Source organism: Schistocerca cancellata, chromosome 4 (genome assembly GCF_023864275.1).
Source record: "Schistocerca cancellata isolate TAMUIC-IGC-003103 chromosome 4, iqSchCanc2.1, whole genome shotgun sequence".
Taxonomy (NCBI): domain Eukaryota; kingdom Metazoa; phylum Arthropoda; class Insecta; order Orthoptera; family Acrididae; genus Schistocerca; species Schistocerca cancellata.
This window is the reverse complement of record NC_064629.1, coordinates 95219299-95225298: the sequence shown is the minus strand read 5'-3', so window position 1 is coordinate 95225298 and position 6000 is coordinate 95219299.

Genomic DNA, 6000 nt, shown 5'->3' with positions numbered 1-6000 from the left:
AAATCATAAAAAAACCATAAATACCCCGAATATAGTTCCCCAATACATTGCACACACACACACACACACACACACACACACACACACACACACACACACTCGCGTTCGCGCGCTCGTAGAGGCAGAGGAAGGAGGATAGGAAACGACAATAACAAGCCACATCCAGTAAGGTTCAAAAAATGGTTCAAATGTCTCTGAGCATTATGGGACTTAACTTCTGAGGTCATCAGTCCCCTAGAACTTAGAACCACTTAAACCTAACTAACCTAAGGGCATCACACACATCCATGCCCGAGGCAGGATTCGAACCTGCGACCGTAGCGGTCGCGCGGCTCCAGACTGAAGCGCCTAGAACCGCTCGGCCACTCCGGCCGGCCCAGTAAGGTTCCAAGAGAGGATTACTTAAATTCACGCGTCCTCCGTAAACCACTCTCTGCCCATCAAAACTCAGAACTTAATTTAATTTCCAAGAACATTCAGTTTGTTTTGAAAAAGTCATATGTCCTCTTAAGAATCTTGCTGCCTTTTCGAAGCCACTGCTCACTCACAGCAAGAATCCCGTTAACACTGGTGATTTCAACATTGGTCTTAAGCTGACGGTGAAAACCAGCAGCGTCGTCTGTACATTGAAAAACGATGTATTTATGAAATAGTATGAGGGCGGGCTGAAAAGTAATGGCTCCAAATTTTTTATTCTTTTCTCAGTTTTGGTTGAAGTATTAGATGTCATGCACATTACTCGATCGACTTTCCCGTTTTGACGACGCAAGTTGCAACCCTCTGCCAATAGAGGGCTCCTAACTGTAGTGTGTAACATGACGGACTTATGGTCTGGGGTGTGATAAGCTACAACTGTCGTTCACCTTTGGTGTTGTTAGACACTTTCTTATGTCGTTCTTGCCACAGGAAGGTGATGTGTTGTTCCAAATTGATAATGGTCGCCCGATCGAGCACGTTTAGGATATGACGTGACGAGAAGTGATTCGTGTGATTTGTCAATCAACAGCTCTTACAGAACTACTTTCACAGGTCGAGCAGGCGTGGAATAACGTATCACAGGACAGTATTCGCCATCCGTACGGTCGACTACAAGTCAGTCAGGGCGTGCTTTGTTTCCTGTAGAAACTACACCACGTACCAACATTAACGTTTCAGCATGGTCGATATCTGAGCCGCTAGTACTATTGATCTGTAAAGCCGGCCGGTGTGGCCTTGCGGTTCTAGCGCTTCAGTTTGGAACCGCGTGACCGCTACGGTCGCAGGTTCGAATCCTGCCTCGGGCATGGATGTGTGTGATGTCCTTAGGTTAGTTAGGTTTAATTAATTCTAAGGTATAGGCGACTGATGACCTCAGCAGTTAAGTCGCATAGTGCTCAGAGCCATTTGAACCATTTTGATCTGTAAATGTAATCATTTCATGCACTGTTCCAACAAAAAATTTTGAGTTAAAAGGGTGTACTAATTTTTTTTTTGGCAGTATAGAAAACAGCTCACCTGCTAGGGTAGCCGAGAGCGCTAATGCGCTGCTTCCTGGACTCAGGAAGGCGCGCCGGCTCCGGATCGAATCCACCCGGCGGATTAACGAGGGTCAGTATTCCGGCCAGGCTGGATGTGGTTTTTAGGCGGTTTTCCACATCCTGCTAGCTGAATACCGGGCTGGTCCCCACGTTCCGCCTCAGTTACACGACTTGCAGACATTTGAAGACGTTTTCACTATTCCATGGCTTACACTCGACACAGACAGCTGTGGAGCTGGGGTACACTAATTCTACCCTGAGGGGTTCAGGATGGCGGCAGGAAGGGCATCTGGCAACCCTCTCCAACTAGCACCGTCAACATTCAGCCGACCCCGCGTTGCAGCGGGACAAAGGCCGCAAGAAAGAAAGAAAAGTGTAGGAAGCAGCTGGACAGTGCAATAGGAAGTTCTGTCTGGCAAGTCCTTCAGAGTGCCAGACAACACAATTTTCATTCTCCACCGTCTATTAAGCGTGCAATCGACTGAGCCTTACTTCAGTTCTCTAAAACAGGCCAGTAGTAGAGACGACTGAAAAAAATTACGGTTCTCGAGTTTCTACATCACGACTTCATTAACGCAGAGAATTAAAGCCGTTTAAGAACTCTTATGGTTCACATGGCTCTGAGCACTATGGGACTTAACTTTTGAGGTCATCAGTCCCCTAGAACTTAGAACTACTTAAACCTAACTAACCTAAGGACATCACACATATCCATGTCCGAGACAGGATTCGAACCTGCGATCGTAGCGGTCGCTCGGCTCCAGACTGTAGCGCCTAGAACCGCACTGCCACTCCGGCCGGCTAGGAACTCTTAATTTTTGATTTATAGCTGAGGTTATCACAATTTTGGAAAAAGCCCCCCTCCTGCCCAAAAAATATCATTGTATCTCGATTTTGAGAAGTTATACATACAGAGTATTTTACGAGAAACAGTATAAGTTTCAGGAGCTGGTTGTAAGTTCCATTAGAGTTTCTGGGTTCATTTAAACTTATGTACAATATTTGGATGAATTTAAGTGGCTATGAAGATATAGGCACTCGAATTTTAGACGTACAGTTGCGATTGCGCATAGAAGTCTGAAATAGATGACCAGCACATTCTACAGATTACGAATATTCCAATGTATGCCGATCTTGTAACGGAAATTGGTCTTAATACTTGTGAAGAATACCGTTGATGGTTTCTCACGCACAAAATTGCAGATTCAATACCATTTTGTCGTATTTTAAACAAATCTCGCAAAACTCATACAACTCTAGACTTACGTAGTTCTTGCAAAGTTGTGTTTGAATCAAACGACTATGAAGTTCAATTTAGTCTTCAGTCGATAGAACGTAGCCTCATAACATGCACAAGAATACGAAAAAATGACGATTATTTCGTGACAATGGCTTTTAGCTTCTTAGTGATCAGTGAGTGCAAAATCTTCATACATGGTATAAAGCTCAAAATTGGAATTTTAGCAATAGACAATTGCTAATTGCAGATAAATCCCATTCTTATCATTTACTAATGGATCCACTTTCGCTTGGGATTAATTGAACAACGTCTTTAACTCACATCGATAGTGTTACGAAAGTCTGTATACTATTGTAGAGATTGATTTTACACGCCGCTGCTATTTAAACATGTGATGTGTTGTAATAGGAAGATGGTTATTTAGATCCGTATTCCTACCACATCGTTTTAAAAGGATCGAAAACTGAGATTTGTTTGCCGAATTTGTGGTCACTGTAATTGAATGATTTTCCTTTTGCTACAAGACTGGACATGTTCTTGCAACATGATAAAACCGCTACAAATTCCACCTAAAAAAGAAAAAGTTGTCTGACTTATGGATCAGCTACCGTCGACTCAGTTACATTACTGAAATAAAAATACTGCAGTCAGGTCCTGCTGACCGTCCGTTACAGTGACTGCAGGACCATTTATCTAGCCGCGCGCCCTAAATTCAATGTCTGGAGAAAACTGAGAGAAATACTAATATCAAAAGATATATAGAACTAAAGAAATATATGATAGCAGACTCAGTTTATTTAAAGTAAGGTTGTGTGAAAGAAATTTGATTTATATTATTTTACTGGACGTTTCGTTACGATAACAATTACTGAAAAGGCTCACAACGTGCAATGGAAAACACAAAGGAATAGCTGGCAAACTTCCATTACCTACTGATGCTACCTGGGTACACTTCGGCTCGTCACAGAATATACGCAGTGTGTTTAGAGAATTCCAGCAAATATTTGAATACTTGATAGACTGGAAAATCTAGAGAAAAGCGTTTGTGTTAATATGTATCCACTTATTCCTTAGGTTCGAAGTCCTTAAGAGACGCAACTCCATGAAAGACAATTTCAGCTTCTGAAGGGGAGGGAGGGGGGTACGACGAGGAGGGGTGGTGAATAGGTTCTGAGTGTTCAATTATGCTGATGGCAGTATAGGCGGTAGTGTAGCTACTGAGAGGCTCGGCAGCGTTGGAAGGGCCTTTATAGAGTAACCAGAGTTAATACATTACGTTGTCAAGTACTCAGTGATCAATAGAGTGACTGAACCGAATATGAGGTAGACTATTTTCCACAGGCCAGTAAAGGTAATCATTCCAAAGGAAAAAGACCATCTTGAATAAGAAATACATTGGTCCTCTGAAGTGTAATTTATGGCGAGCCCCTCTTCAGAAAAAAAAAGACTTTACCAAGTATTTCCAATAAAGCCTCGAATAAGGACAAATTAAGCCAGAAACAGACAGCAGCTCATTAAAACATTGAGATTTGGAACAACATCATCCAGGAAAACGCCAGAAGAGCAGACGATGTATTCAGAGCGATCAAAAATTGAAATTTGGATATTCTAGGGTTGCCTGAAACGAAGAAAAACTGTAACATCAGTCACAAGAATTGTGTATACACTATGTGATCAAAAGTATCCCGACACCCCCAAAAACATACGTTTTTCACATGAGGTGCACAGTGCTGCCACATACTGCCAGGTACCCCATATCGGCGACCTCAGTAGTCATTACACATCGTGAGAGAGCAGAATGGGGCGCTCCGCGGAACTCACGGACTTCGAACATGGTCAGGTTATTTGGTGTCACCTGTGTCATACACCCGTACGCGAGATTTCCACAATCCTAAACAGCCCTAGGTCCATTATTTCCGATGTTATTGTGAAGTGGAAGCGTGAAGGGACACGTACAGCGCAAAAGCATCATATGTTGACTGACGGAGACCGCCGACAGTTGAAGAGGATCATAATGTGCAATAGGCAGACATCTATCCAGACCATCACACTAATTCCAAACTGCATCAGGATCCACTGCAAGTACTATGACAGTCAAGTGGGACGTGAGAAAACTTTTATGGCATGGTCTAGCAGCTGTTCATAAGCCACATATCACGCCGGTAAATGCTAAACGACGCCTCGCTTGGTGCAAGGAGCATAAACATTGGACGATTGAACAGTGGAAAAACGTTGTGTGAAGTGACGAATCACGGTACACAACGTGGCGATCCGATGGCAGGGTGTGGGTATGGTGAATGCCCGGCGAACGTCATCTGCCAGCATGTGTAGTGTCAATAGTAAAATTCGGGCCGGCCGCGGTGGTCTAGCGGTTCTAGGCGCTCAGTCCGGAACCGCGCGACCGCTACGGTCGCAGGTTCGAATCCTGCCTCGTGCATGGATGTGTGTGATGTCCTTAGGTTAGTTAGGTTTAAGTAGTTCTAAGTTCTAGGGGACTGATGACCACAGATGTTAAGTCCCATAATGCTCAGAGCCATTTGAACCATTTTTTTGAAGTAAAATTCGGAGGCGGTGGTGTTATGGTTTGTTCGTGTTTTACATGGAGATGGCTTGCACCCGTTGTTGTTTTGCATGGCACCATCACAGCAAAGGCCTACATTGATGTTTTAAGCACCTTCTTGCTTCCCTCTGTTGAAGAGCAATTCAGGGATGGCGATTGCATCTTTCAACACGATCGAGCACCTGTTCGTAATTCACGGCCTGTGACGGAGTGGTTACACGGCAGTCACATCCCTGTAACGGACTGGACTGCACATAGTCCTGATCTGAATCCTATAGAACACCTTTGGGATGTTTTGGAACGCCGATTTCGTGCCAGGCCTCACCGACCGACATCAGTACCTCTCCTGAGTGCAGCACTCCGTGAAGAATGGGCTGCCATTCCCCAAGAAACCGTCCAGCACCTGATTGAATGTATTCCTCCGAGAGTGGAAGCTGTCATCAAGGCTAAGGATGCGCCAATACCATATTGAATTCCAGCATTACCGATGGAGGGCGCCACGAACTTGTAAGTCATTTTCAGCCATGTGTCCGGATACTTTTGACACGTAGTGTACGTTCATATTTACTGTGATGTAAAAACGACGGGAAGGATCCGAAGCGCCTTATTAATGGCTATTAATAAAAACTATGTAACAGAGGCATAAACATTGCAGCTAAATAGGCAAAACAAATCTGTTGGTG